Source organism: Astatotilapia calliptera, chromosome 17 (assembly GCF_900246225.1).
Source record: "Astatotilapia calliptera chromosome 17, fAstCal1.2, whole genome shotgun sequence".
NCBI lineage: Eukaryota > Metazoa > Chordata > Actinopteri > Cichliformes > Cichlidae > Astatotilapia > Astatotilapia calliptera.
Genome location: NC_039318.1, coordinates 29,674,288 through 29,688,873, shown reverse-complemented (window position 1 = coordinate 29,688,873; position 14,586 = coordinate 29,674,288). Strand labels below are relative to the sequence as shown.

The following is a 14,586-nucleotide window of genomic DNA, read 5'->3' as shown; positions in this document are numbered from 1 at the left end:
GGCAAGAAAAACAAATTTACAGTGCCCTGAAGATGAGTCTGAGACTTTCGTCACACATGATTCTCTGATGCAGACACTCGGCAGCCCTTCCTTTCTCTGTTGATGGTGAAATTATCCAATAAAGCCAAAATAATCATGATCAAAAGCTGAAAGTTTGACTTCTTCTCATAATTAGGTGATTTGCAGCAATCTGCCACACAGACTCTGTCAATCTGTCAGCATGATCTTCCTCCTGTTAAAACTGCCTGGGAGACAATTACTCTGAGCTCCTCCTAATTAAAAACTCATTGAAATTTATGAGTGCCTGTTAAAAATGATTGAGTTCTGTTTCCTGGGAGGAATGCCATTAGGGAAGTGAATTTCTTACAGGCCCCTTTATCTGTGTTTTGTCCGCATTTAGTTGTGATATAAAAAGGTATGTGTCTCCCTCTGGTGGTAAAAGCTGTACACGTGCACATGAGATTGTAGTGGAAGATACAGTAATAACGACGACTGCTTGGCTTCACGTCCAATCGTTGTTTTTGGATAGAAGCAGGGATGAAAATTGATGAATGAATAAACTGTTTGTAATGGAGCATTATATAGAAAAATAGAGCCTACATTTTAATTCAGTTGAATATGAATATGAATATGCCCCTATTTGTGAGGTTTATCTTAAAAACACTGGAAAGAGTAATTTAATTTGCTGACCACTCACTTGTAATTTGCCCAAAATAAGATTATTCATTCTGTAAACTGGAAAGGACAAAAAGTAAATGACAACAAAAAAATATGATTAGAAGTATGGATCAAACAGAGAAGATAGGTTACCTGTGGATATTTGATATTAACTCAGTCCAGCAAGACTCATGTTGATCATTTCAAACTTAAATTTCCAGATCTGTTGTATAGAAAGTACAAAGATTCAAAGGCTCAGCTTTATCTATTGTATTGCATTTCAATACATGGACATATTTCAGTGTTCAGTATCATACTGACATCACACTATCTGCAACATGGATCCAAAACTCACTTTAAATTTCATTTAGTCCAATTTCACCAGTTTAGCTTCACATTGACTCAAGAGTTGGGAGTTTGCCTTGTAATCGGAAGGCTGCTGGTTCGACCCCCACTTCACCCGTTGCTTACTGGTGGTGGTCAGAGGGCCAGGTGGTGCCAGTGTTCGGCAGCCTCGCCTCTGTCAGGGTGGCTGTGGCTACCATGTAGCTTGCCATAACCAGTATGTGAATGGGTGGATGACTGGATGTGTAAAGCGCTTTGGGGTCCTTAGGGACTAGTAAAGCGCTATACAAATACAGGCCATTTACCATTTGATCAGTGACCGAAAGCTTCATAAAGACTGGTGTTATTTAAAGAGGGATTACTAGTGTGACGTTTCAGTGCAGGGGACCTGGCTGATGACCTGCACATTCAATAATACCAGTCATTTCAGTTCGGTAACACCGCCTGTGTGTGTGTGTGTGTGTGTGTGTGTGTGTGTGTTCAGTTGGTGGTTCTAAGTAGGCCATAAGTGTGGGTTTGAGTGTGTAGTTGTCTGCATTATCCTCATAACTGACTGGCAATATGCCCAGTGTGTAAGCTGCTTTACCAGCTAGCATAAACTCCGGTCGCTTGCTTACCTGCCTGCGAAATTAAAAAAGAAACAATGCCACATTTTTATTACCACTTTTCTCAATATAAGATGCCTTACATACAAACCATCGTCTTGAGCTGCCCAGGGGAAAATGGAAATATAAGAAGCCTCCAGTATCCAGTCAGCTTTGATAATTTGGATGACTTGGCACTTTAAATTGCATCAGCTTCTTCTCTGGTAGAGGAAGTCAGAGGTGACAGCCCACAGTCCCACACCTGAGTTTGATGGTGCAGATTCATCTTGTCTGCTGTCAGTCTTTACTTTTATATTTCCAGTTGTAATAATGCATAAACTGCAAAACCTAGCTAAACCTCAGCAGTGGTACTGAAAAGTTTGGATACCAAACCCCAAAACATAAATGCCAGACACAAAAAACCTAATTTATCAGTGATTACGAATAGTTGTTTGCTTTCAAACTGTTGTTTGCTTTTCGCTGTGGGCAGACCTCAGTATGGGTGGGTGACTATGGTCAGTAACGTGTGAGTGCCGCAGGGGACTGTGCTTTCTCTGTTCCTGCTCACCCTGTACAAATCAGACTTCATATACAACTCGGAGTGCTGTCACAAGCAGAAGGTCACTGACACTACTGCAGTCGTGGGCTGTATCAGGAGTGGACAGGACGAGGAGTACAGAAAACTGATCGCAGGCTTTGTTGAATGGTGTGAATCCAGACAATTCCATCTTAACAGCAGCAAAACCAAGGAGTTAATGGTGGACTTTAGGGTCTCCGGGTGGAGCCTGGGGGCGGAAGCATAAAGAAGTGTTTCACATCTGGAAAAATGCAGAGGAAGGCAAGCTTTGTTGTTGGTATGGAGCTGGATAGACTGACAATTGTGGCAGCGTGATGGGTGCTAAGCAGACTCCTGTAAATCCTCTACACTCACTCCACAGCATCATCTCCAGACAGAGGAGCAGCTTCAGAGAAACGCTGATGTCATTTTCCTGCTCCAGACTGAGGAGATTGTTCATTCCCAAAGACACATGATTTTTTAACTCCATCTGGGAGGAAGGGAACATTAATGTCAGTATTCCCTACTGTTCCAGGGTAAAGAAAGGGTGTCAAACTCATTTTACATCGACAGCCACATACAGCCTACTTTGATCTCAAGCGTAAAGCAGTTATATATTTATCTATTTGTCTACATGATAAAGAAAAAGCTGCTGTGACAAAGAAACAAATTTGTCAGCACGACTCTTTGGACTTTTGTGTTTTTCACAAAGTTACAGAGGTTTTATTAGTGTTTTGCAATTTGGCAGAATTTGTGAATGTTGACATTTCTTCAGTGTTGAATAGCAGGAATTGGGTTTTCTTGTCAGAGGTCATTTCTGGGGGGTTGGGGAGGACTGTGAGACTCATTTAGACACTCAGACACTGAGCCATGGTATTTCATGGATGTTTTGCTGTCTTTCCAGTAGCACACTGTAAAAATGCTGGTAAACAAAGCATAAACAGAGTATATTGATACTAATAGCATTTTGCAGGATTCATATCATTCTAAACATGGCTGAAAATGATAACTGCCACTACATTAATGTGATGGACTACAAATCTATTCTCCACTCTTGAAATTATCGTACATGATGTTCTGTGCTGAGACTACATAACAAAAGGAGGATTTGTATTTTAAGTTTAAAAACATAATAAAACAACTCTATTACTAGTTTCCTTTGTCTATGATTTTTCAGTGTTTATACTGAATAATGCTACTTTAAGTGCATGATGATTTGGAGGACTGCCTCTATGTGGTTAACTGAAGACTGAGACTGAAATGATGTGCTTTGCCACAAATAGTTCTTTAACTTCTTGATGCTCAGTCATCCAGGTAAGTAAATCCCCAACTTTTGGGGAGTTCTTGGACTTCTTTAATGACTGAGCCTTTGCCTTGGGTTTGGCAACAAAAGGCTCCACCCTAAAACGGGTGTATTGAAATCTCTGATTATTCACACTGAATTATTCTTAGACAGAAGGTATTCAATAGTCCAATGGAATAGAGGTTTGCAAATTTGAAAAGGGATGATTCCATTTGCAGACAGCACATTTGATTAATATTAAATACAACTACTACATGCATGACATTATGACTGGGGGCTGAGCCCCCCCAAAGTTTGAAACCTAGAATCGCCCCTGAATTAAGACAAAAGTATTATTATTTATTTATTGTATTTATTATGCTTGTAATAATACAAGAATTCTTGTATTCTCTCGTATTTCTGCTGTACAGCACTTTGGTCGGCCATGTGTTGTTTTTTAAAGTGCTATGTAAATAAATTATGGTATGTATATGTACAAATACACAAACATATAGGGGAAAGAGAAAAATGCCGTAAAATTAAAAAAAAAAAAAGAAGAAGAAGAAGAAGAATAAATAATTAAGTAACCCAACAAACAATGAGAGAACGACGGTAACAATGAAGAAAGACATTAAAAACGTTAATAAAATTTTAATACTTACCTGTCGTCCTCCCCTACAGTCGCTCGACTTGGATGACGCTATGCCCAGGTCGAACGCTGATTGGTAAAAGACGCCGCGTTAAACCGGAAAAGAAACCTACTGCCAGAGTTCATCCCAAAGAGGAAAAATCTCGACGAACGAGTGATAACAAATTCCCAAACGGGACCATCACACAATGGCTTTGACAAGTAGTTGGCTGAGCAGGTTGCCCTTTATCCCAACCTGTACGATCATGAGTTTTACAAGAACAAACGGATTAACGCTTGTTATCGTGGCGAGAAATCGCAAACAAGCTTGTGGAACCGTTTTATCCGAGCCAGGAAAAAGGCGGAATGCGGTTCCTCGAACACATCACTGTTGTTAGAGTCGCTGTCATGGCTGGTGGGCTTTGTTTTTAAGTGCGACAAACAAAGCACTGTACTGTATTACAAGCGATGTACGAATGGTTCTAATTTGCTATGGTGCAAAAGAAATACTCATTTTCTTTGCTTTTCTGACTTTACTACTGGAACGCGCTCACCTTGAGCAATGACACTCCCACCTCGAAATTCGAGGTAAATTGAACGCAGCTTTACTGACGTTTTTAATAATATTATTAAAGGACTTAGGTTTACATAAAAAAAACACAAAGAAAAAACAAAAACGGGCTTTTGTCGTGTTTCTCACCTCCGTCGTCTTGTATTTAAAGAAGAAGGAGCGCGTGTGACTGGCAACTGCACGTGCACAGCGACTTCTGACAGCGACCCACCCACTAATGTGAAACGTGTAATTTATACAGCCATTGTTGTGTATTTGCGAAAAATAAAAATTCTGTTATCATTTTTAACTCACAGAAATAAGCATTGTGTTGCAAGTGATTGCACTACTTTGCCTAATAGACCTCTTTGGAATAATAAATATTCTTTCCAAAATAAAATCATTGTTTCTAGGAACCTGGACAGAAAAAGGAATTTGGTCATTTGTGCCCAAAGCTAAAGAAATGACCTTTTAAAATTCAATGTATGGTTCAACTGAAAAAATGATTCCTGTGGATCCTGTGAAGAAGATGTGCGCTAGCAAAAAAGGCAGTCGGGGAATGGAGTGGTTGTGTCAAAATGGCACACAGCTCCTGAGTGCATGTGATGTCATGTGAGAAACCTTTAGGTTGTTTGTTTAATGTCTTTTTCTTTCTTTTGTCTTCATTATAGGCAGAAATTCAGAGGATGTCTTTAACCCAACCTGCAAAAATTCAAATAGACGTTATGAGATTGTGTGAAGAGGTGCAACGTTGCCCGTGTCTTTACGATGGGTCCTTAACACATAATAGAGACGTGGAAAAGGACAGCAATTTGTGGAGGGAAATTGCAAAGAATTTGGGAGTGAGTGAAAGTGTTTGTTGGATAAAGTGGAAATCTTTAAGAGACAAATTCGTGAAGATGAGGAAGAGGCTGCAGCTGAAGAGAAGAAACTGTGCAACCTTGCTTCTGCTCCCCATATATATTCCTTGATGGGCTGGCTCTCCGACTTTGTGAGCCACTGGGAGTTAAATGCCAAGTCTGCAGAAGAGGCAATGTCAATTATCTTTGAAGGTACCGTATTAGTACCAAAGCGTTGAGCAATATGCAAACACACATACACCCTTCCACTGAGACCCTTATTGATGAGGATGCTGAACAAGCATTCAATGAATAGCTGACCTGAAAAGATCGGTGGTTTAAGAACATTTTCTTTTACATCTGATGTGCAAATGTACATGAAATTATAACAAGCTCTTATTTGTTGCAGGAAGAGGAAGGCAGCAATACAGTCACCCTGCTCCTGAAAACTGTTGATCTCAGCGATTCACCGCACTGCTCAACAGCATTGCCTACAGAGGGGTTGCCATCTCCACTCAATCCCTCCTTCTCAGCATCAACAACTGTCGTGAAAAAATCCTCATCCACAGCCACTGAGGATTTTATTCAAAACGATCTCCAGGAGATTAAGAAGATTATTAAGAAGGCCAAAGGTCCAAGGGGTGCATTTGTTTGAACTGTAGTATTAATGAGCTTCAACATTGCTGGTTCTGCTCATGTAATTTGATAAATAAGGATATAAATATATATTTTGTATTGTTATTATTTCATGAATTTATCTTACCATTTCTGTCTCGGCTGAATTCTCCCTCGAGGCCTGTGTGCAATGAACAAGGGCAACTCTGATGTAGCTTTTGACACACAGACTGTGCTGACAGTAACAACTGCAGTGTCCATAAACATTTAAAAGCGTGGTCACAATTGAGCTCTTGCACCATAAGTGGAACATGTTTGTATAGCTGCGTCTGTGTGGTTTAACATGTGGGAAGAAGCTTCTACAAATCTGTGCCACTACATGGTGAAATTTTTGTGGCATATCAATACAGCCATCGTATTGTGTTAATTTGCAATATTGTATCAATACAGGGACACCAGATATCAATATTTCATTAAATAAATTAGAATACTGTGGAAATACAGTGAAAAGAGCACAAGTGCACCAATATCCTAGGATAGCGTTAGCCGAGCAAACTTGGATTAAATCGTCGGAACTGAAAAATCACCCAATACTGAGTCGCCGATTTCATTCCATTTAACTGCTGATGTCAAGAATTTATGACAGTGTTGGTTATGTTTGGCTCTTGACGGAGGCGTCGCACTTTCTCCCTCTCCCTTATCTTTCCTGCTTGGCATCTCATGTCTTTTGTATAGTCTCGCTTATTCTCTAACCCTTCTGATTCTGATTCTAAGAGAGTCTCCCAGACTTGTTCTCTAAAAACCTAAAGAAGAACTAGAAAGTGCATTTTCTGAAGAAACTGCAGTGTGAATGCTTGAATCTGAATGTATGCACTGAAATGAATTAATTACTGAATTTAAGTTAAAAATCTTGAATGAGATAAAAAAAAAAAAAAAAACAACCTGAATTTAACCTGAAAACAAAAGTGCTGAACTGCTAAAAGCTGAAGGTTACACAGAAGAAGAAGTTGGAAAAAAGCTGAAAATGTTTTAATTGTAAATTAGAAAAACCTAAGAAATGAGAAAAGAACATTTAGAGTCAGAAAACATCTGAAAGAATATTAAAAGGTCATATTCTTTGAATCACTGAATGACTAAAATGTGATCCCTCCACTTGGACCCACACAGTTTAAAAAGTTGACATCTCTGAGCTTTGAAAGACAAGATGTTGGAAAGAGAACAACGATGGCGACGTTTTGAGGGTAAAATGATGGCTTTAACACTGTGGACACAGCAGCAGTTGAAAGAGAAGTGCTTAAGATGAATCTTGGCAGAGTGGCAGGCAGAGCTCGTTAAGCAGGCAGGTGTGAGCCTGGTTGCTATAGTGACCGCACCCAATGGCTCCATACACACGTACACAGACATGCGCCTCACTTTTGCTGCTTAAAATGAACAGAAAAGTCAGGCCGAAACAAATCGTTCCCAAATGAAAAGTAAAAGTCGTATTGACAAAATTCTTTCACCGTGAGCGACAGCAATGTCTAGTCTACCTAATTCTCAGTTTTCATGTCTGTGGAGTTTATTATATGGACGTGGTGACAGTGTAAAGACACCATGCTCTTCTGATTTTCAAACGAACCTTCTGAGCCATTTTAACATTAGAGTCTATGGAAGAGTTGGAGGGAGGAGGCTGTGCATTGGTGACATTTATGAAAGAACCATAACACCTAGTACAATAGTAAACACATTGGATGAAAGAGGACAGCCATGGCTACGTTTTGAGGGTAAAATCATACCTGTAGAGCAAACGCTGCGGACACAGCAGCAGTTTTAAAAAAGATTTTAAGATTAATTTTTTTGCTCCTCTCACTCTAGCAGTTGAGCTGCCTCACTCTAGCCCCAACATTCCGTCCCATACACACCCATTATAAACTCTGAAACGGCTGAAAAAACATCATGAAACTTAAACTGGAACTGAAGAAAAAGTATAATAGATATTGAAAAGATAAATACAAGTTGAATAGTTGAATGTCTTGTCTTCGTTTTAAAGTTTGAATGGTGGCTCTATGTGAACGTATGTTGAAGTAGTAAGAGTTTAAAAATGAGTAAGTTGAATGAGAATTTGAAGGGTCTCCCCATTGAAATACATGGGAAATTTTTGTTGAATAAAGTTGAATAAAATTAAAAATATAAATGTTAAAAATGAGAAAAATACAAGCAACAGTGTCCAAAAGAATAGGAATCTAATGGTGTTTGAATGGTTTTTCTAAGTTGAACGGTTTTGAAGGAGTAGGCTTTCAAAAAACGTACGGAATAGATAATAATAAAATAGAACTAGAAAGTGCATTTTCTGAAGAAACTGCAGTGTGAATGCTTGAATCTGAATGTATGCACTGAAATGAATTAATTACTGAATTTAAGTTAAAAATCTTGAATGAGATAAAAAAAAAAACCGAATTTAACCTGAAAACAAAAGTGCTGAACTGCTAAAAGCTGAAGGTTACACAGAAGAAGAAGTTGGAAAAAAGCTGAAAATGTTTTAATTGTAAATTAGAAAAACCTAAGAAATGAGAAAAGAACATTTAGAGTCAGAAAACATCTGAAAGAATATTAAAAGGTCATATTCTTTGAATCACTGAATGACTAAAATGTGATCCCTCCACTTGGACCCACACAGTTTAAAAAGTTTACATCTCTGAGCTTTGAAAGACAAGATGTTGGAAAAAGAACAACGATGGCGACGTTTTGAGGGTAAAATGATGGCTGTAACACTGTGGACACAGCAGCAGTTGAAAGAGAAGTGTTTAAGATGAATCTTGGCAGAGTGGCAGGCAGAGCTCGTTAAGCAGGCAGGTGTGAGCCTGGTTGCTATAGTGACCGCACCCAATGGCTCCATACACACGTACACAGACATGCGCCTCACTTTTGCTGCTTAAAATGAACAGAAAAGTCAGGCCGAAACAAATCGCTCCCAAATGAAAAGTAAAAGTCGTATTGACAAAATTCTTTCACCGTGAGCGACAGCAATGTCTAGTCTACTGAATTCTCAGTTTTCATGCCTGTGGAGTTTATTATATGGACGTGGTGACAGTGGAAAGACACCATGCTCTTCTGATTTTCAAACGAACCTTCTGAGCCATTTTAACATTAGAGTCTATGGAAGAGTTGGAGGGAGGAGGCTGTGCATTGGTGACATTTATGAAAGAACCATAACACCTAGGACAATAGTAAACACATTGGATGAAAGAGGACAGCCATGGCTACGTTTTGAGGGTAAAATCATACCTGTAGAGCAAACGCTGCAGACACAGCAGCAGTTTTAAAAAAGATTTTAAGATTAATTTTTTTGCTCCTCTCACTCTAGCAGTTGAGCTGCCTCACTCTAGCCCCAACATTCCGTCCCATACACACCCATTATAAACTCTGAAACGGGTGAAAAAACATCATGAAACTTAAACTGGAACTGAAGAAAAAGTATAATAGATATTGAAAAGATAAATACAAGTTGAATAGTTGAATGTCTTGTCTTCGTTTTAAAGTTTGAATGGTGGCTCTATGTCAACGTATGTGGAAGTAGTAGGAGTTTAAAAATGAGTAAGTTGAATGAGAATTTGAAGGGTCTCCCCATTGAAATACATGGGAAATTTTTGTTGAATAAAGTTGAATAAAATTAAAAATATAAATGTTAAAAATGAGAAAAGTAGAAGCAGTCATGTCCAAAAGAATAGGAATCTAATGGTGTTTGAATGGTTTTTCTAAGTTGAACGGTTTTGAAGGAGATAGATTACAAAAAACGTACGGAATAGATAATAATAAAATAGAACTAGAAAGTGCATTTTCTGAAGAAACTGCAGTGTGAATGCTTGAATCTGAATGTATGCACTGAAATGAATTAATTACTGAATTTAAGTTAAAAATCTTGAATGAGATAAAAAAAAAAAACCGAATTTAACCTGAAAACAAAAGTGCTGAACTGCTAAAAGCTGAAGGTTACACAGAAGAAGTTGGAAAAAAGCTGAAAATGTTTTAATTTTAAATTAGAAAAACCTAAGAAATGAGAAAAGAACATTTAGAGTCAGAAAACATCTGAAAGAATATTAAAAGGTCATATTCTTTGAATCACTGAATGACTAAAATGTGATCCCTCCACTTGGACCCACACAGTTTAAAAAGTTTACATCTCTGAGCTTTGAAAGACAAGATGTTGGAAAAAGAACAACGATGGCGACGTTTTGAGGGTAAAATGATGGCTGTAACACTGTGGACACAGCAGCAGTTGAAAGAGAAGTGTTTAAGATGAATCTTGGCAGAGTGGCAGGCAGAGCTCGTTAAGCAGGCAGGTGTGAGCCTGGTTGCTATAGTGACTGCACCCAATGGCTCCATACACACGTACACAGACATGCGCCTCACTTTTGCTGCTTAAAATGAACAGAAAAGTCAGGCCGAAACAAATCGTTCCCATATGAAAAGTAAAAGTCGTATTGACGAAATTCTTTCACCGTGAGCGACAGCAATGTCTAGTCTACCTAATTCTCAGTTTTCATGCCTGTGGAGCTTATTATATGGACGTGGTGACAGTGGAAAGACACCATGCTCTTCTGATTTTCAAACGAACCTTCTGAGCCATTTTAACATTAGAGTCTATGGAAGAGTTGGAGGGAGGAGGCTGTGCATTGGTGACATTTATGAAAGAACCATAACACCTAGGACAATAGTAAACACATTGGATGAAAGAGGACAGCCATGGCTACGTTTTGAGGGTAAAATCATACCTGTAGAGCAAACGCTGCAGACACAGCAGCAGTTTTAAAAAAGATTTTAAGATTAATTTTTTTGCTCCTCTCACTCTAGCAGTTGAGCTGCCTCACTCTAGCCCCAACATTCCGTCCCATACACACCCATTATAAACTCTGAAACGGGTGAAAAAACATCATGAAACTTAAACTGGAACTGAAGAAAAAGTATAATAGATATTGAAAAGATAAATACAAGTTGAATAGTTGAATGTCTTGTCTTCGTTTTAAAGTTTGAATGGTGGCTCTATGTCAACGTATGTGGAAGTAGTAGGAGTTTAAAAATGAGTAAGTTGAATGAGAATTTGAAGGGTCTCCCCATTGAAATACATGGGAAATTTTTGTTGAATAAAGTTGAATAAAATTAAAAATATAAATGTTAAAAATGAGAAAAGTAGAAGCAGTCATGTCCAAAAGAATAGGAATCTAATGGTGTTTGAATGGTTTTTCTAAGTTGAACGGTTTTGAAGGAGATAGATTACAAAAAACGTACGGAATAGATAATAATAAAATAGAATAAAGATTCGAATAACAATACTGTGAATGCTTTTCAAGCATTCACACTAATAAAGATTCGAATAACAATACTGTGAATGCTTTTCAAGCATTCACACTAACTAGAAAGTGCATTTTCTGAAGAAACTGCAGTGTGAATGCTTGAATCTGAATGTATGCATTGAAATGAAATAATTACTGAATTTAAGTTAAAAATTTTGAATGAGATAAAAAAAAAAACCCGAATTTAACCTGAAAACAAAAGTGCTGAACTGCTAAAAGCTGAAGGTTACACAGAAGAAGAAGTTGGAAAAAAGCTGAAAATGTTTTAATTGTAAATTAGAAAAACCTAAGAAATGAGAAAAGAACATTTAGAGTCAGAAAACATCTGAAAGAATATTAAAAGGTCATATTCTTTGAATCACTGAATGACTAAAATGTGATCCCTCCACTTGGATCCACACAGTTTAAAAAGTTTAAATGTCTGAGCTTTGAAAGACAAGATGTTGGAAAAAGAACAACGATGGCGACGTTTTGAGGGTAAAATGATGGCTTTAACACTGTGGACACAGCAGCAGTTGAAAGAGAAGTGTTTAAGATGAATCTTGGCAGAGTGGCAGGCAGAGCTCGTTAAGCAGGCAGGTGTGAGCCTGGTTGCTATAGTGACCGCACCCAATGGCTCCATACACACGACACAGACATGCACCTCACTTTTGCTGCTTAAAATGAACAGAAAAGTCAGGCCGAAACAAATCGTTCCCAAATGAAAAGTAAAAGTCGTATTGACAAAATTCTTTCACCGTGAGCGACAGCAATGTCTAGTCTACCTAATTCTCAGTTTTCATGCCTGTGGAGCTTATTATATGGACGTGGTGACAGTGGAAAGACACCATGCTCTTCTGATTTTCAAACGAACCTTCTGAGCCATTTTAACATTAGAGTCTATGGAAGAGTTGGAGGGAGGAGGCTGTGCATTGGTGACATTTATGAAAGAACCATAACACCTAGGACAATAGTAAACACATTGGATGAAAGAGGACAGCCATGGCTACGTTTTGAGGGTAAAATCATACCTGTAGAGCAAACGCTGCGGACACAGCAGCAGTTTTAAAAAAGATTTTAAGATTAATTTTTTTGCTCCTCTCACTCTAGCAGTTGAGCTGCCTCACTCTAGCCCCAACATTCCGTCCCATACACACCCATTATAAACTCTGAAACGGGTGAAAAAACATCATGAAACTTAAACTGGAACTGAAGAAAAAGTATAATAGATATTGAAAAGATAAATACAAGTTGAATAGTTGAATGTCTTGTCTTCGTTTTAAAGTTTGAATGGTGGCTTTATGTCAATGTATGTGGAAGTAGTAAGAGTTTAAAAATGAGTAAGTTGAATGAGGATTTGAAGGGTTTCCCCATTGAAATACATTATAAATTTTTGTTGAATAAAGTTGAATAAAATTAAAAATATAAATGTTAAAAATAAGAAAAATAGAAGCAATGTTGTCCAAAAGAATAGGAATCTAACGATGTTTGAATGGTTTTTCTAAGTTGAACGGTTTTGAAGGAGTAGGCTTTCAAAAAACGTACGGAAAAATAATAAAATATAACTAGAAAGTGCATTTTCTGAAGAAACTGCAGTGTGAATGCTTGAATCTGAATGTATGCACTGAAATGAATTAATTGCTGAATTTTGAGTTAAAAATATTGAATGAGATAAAAAAAAACAAAAAAAAAACGAATTTAACCTGAAAACAAAGGTGCTGAACTGCTAAAAGCTGAAGGTTACACAGAAGAAGGAGTTGGAAAAAAACTGAAAATGTTTTAAATGTAAATTAGAAAACCCTAAGAAATGAGAAAAGAACATTTAGAGTCAGAAAACATCTGAATGAATATTAAAAGGTCATATTCTTTGAATCACTGAATGACTCAAATGTGATCCCTCCACTTTGATCCACACAGTTTAAAAAGTTTAAATGCCTGAGCTTTGAAAGATACGGTGTTGGAAAGAGAACAATAATGGCGACAATTTGAGGGTAAAATGATGGCTGTAACACTGTGGACACAGCAGCAGTTGAAAGAGAAGTGCTTAAGATGAATCTTGGTACAGTGGCAGGCAGAGCTCGTTAAGCAGGCAGGTGTGAGCCTGGTTGCTATAGTGACCGCACCCAATGGCTCCATACACACGTACACAGACATGCGCCTCACTTTTGCTGCTTAAAATGAACAGAAAAGTCAGGCCGAAACAAATCGTTCCCAAATGAAAAGTAAAAGTCGTATTGACAAAATTCTTTCACCGTGAGCGACAGCAGCTTCTAGTCTACTGAATTCTCAGTTTTCATGCCTGTGGAGTTTATTATATGGACGTGGTGACAGTGGAAAGACACCATGCTCTTCTGATTTTCAAACGAACCTTCTGAGCCATTTTAACATTAGAGTCTATGGAAGAGTTGGAGGGAGGAGGCTGTGCATTGGTGACATTTATGAAAGAACCATAACACCTAGGACAATAGTAAACACATTGGATGAAAGAGGACAGCCATGGCTACGTTTTGAGGGTAAAATCATACCTGTAGAGCAAACGCTGCGGACACAGCAGCAGTTTTAAAAAAGATTTTAAGATTAATTTTTTTGCTCCTCTCACTCTAGCAGTTGAGCTGCCTCACTCTAGCCCCAACATTCCGTCCCATACACACCCATTATAAACTCTGAAACGGGTGAAAAAACATCATGAAACTTAAACTGGAACTGAAGAAAAAGTATAATAGATATTGAAAAGATAAATACAAGTTGAATAGTTGAATGTCTTGTCTTCGTTTTAAAGTTTGAATGGTGGCTCTATGTGAACGTATGTTGAAGTAGTAAGAGTTTAAAAATGAGTAAGTTGAATGAGAATTTGAAGGGTCTCCCCATTGAAATACATGGGAAATTTTTGTTGAATAAAGTTGAATAAAATTAAAAATATAAATGTTAAAAATGAGAAAAATAGAAGCAATGTTGTCCAAAATAATAGGAATCTAACGATGTTTGAATGGTTTTTCTAAGTTGAACGGTTTTGAAGGAGTAGGCTTTCAAAAAACGTACGGAATACAGAATAAAATATAATAATAAAGATTAGAAGAACAATACTGTGAATGCTTTTCAAGCATTCACACTAACTAGAAAGTGCATTTTCTGAAGAAACTGCAGTGTGAATGCTTGAATCTGAATGTATGCACTGAAATGAATTAATTGCTGAATTTTGAGTTAAAAATATTGAATGAGAT

The 14,586-nt window shown here is 37.8% G+C and overlaps 1 long non-coding RNA gene across 2 annotated transcripts; it reads right to left on the bottom strand.

The window, feature by feature from the left end:
* Window positions 1-1,374: 1,374 nt before the first annotated feature.
* On the bottom strand, window positions 1,375-5,281 carry LOC113009256 (uncharacterized). Of its 2 annotated transcripts, XR_003270141.1 has the most exons (4): window positions 4,753-5,281; window positions 4,087-4,142; window positions 2,463-2,632; window positions 1,375-2,371 (listed from the first exon to the last, which is right to left on the bottom strand). It is a non-coding gene; the product is annotated as an uncharacterized LOC113009256 (long non-coding RNA). The 2 variants fall into 2 exon arrangements; XR_003270140.1 differs by having other exon boundaries at window positions 1,375-2,632.
* Window positions 5,282-14,586: the final 9,305 nt, after the last annotated feature.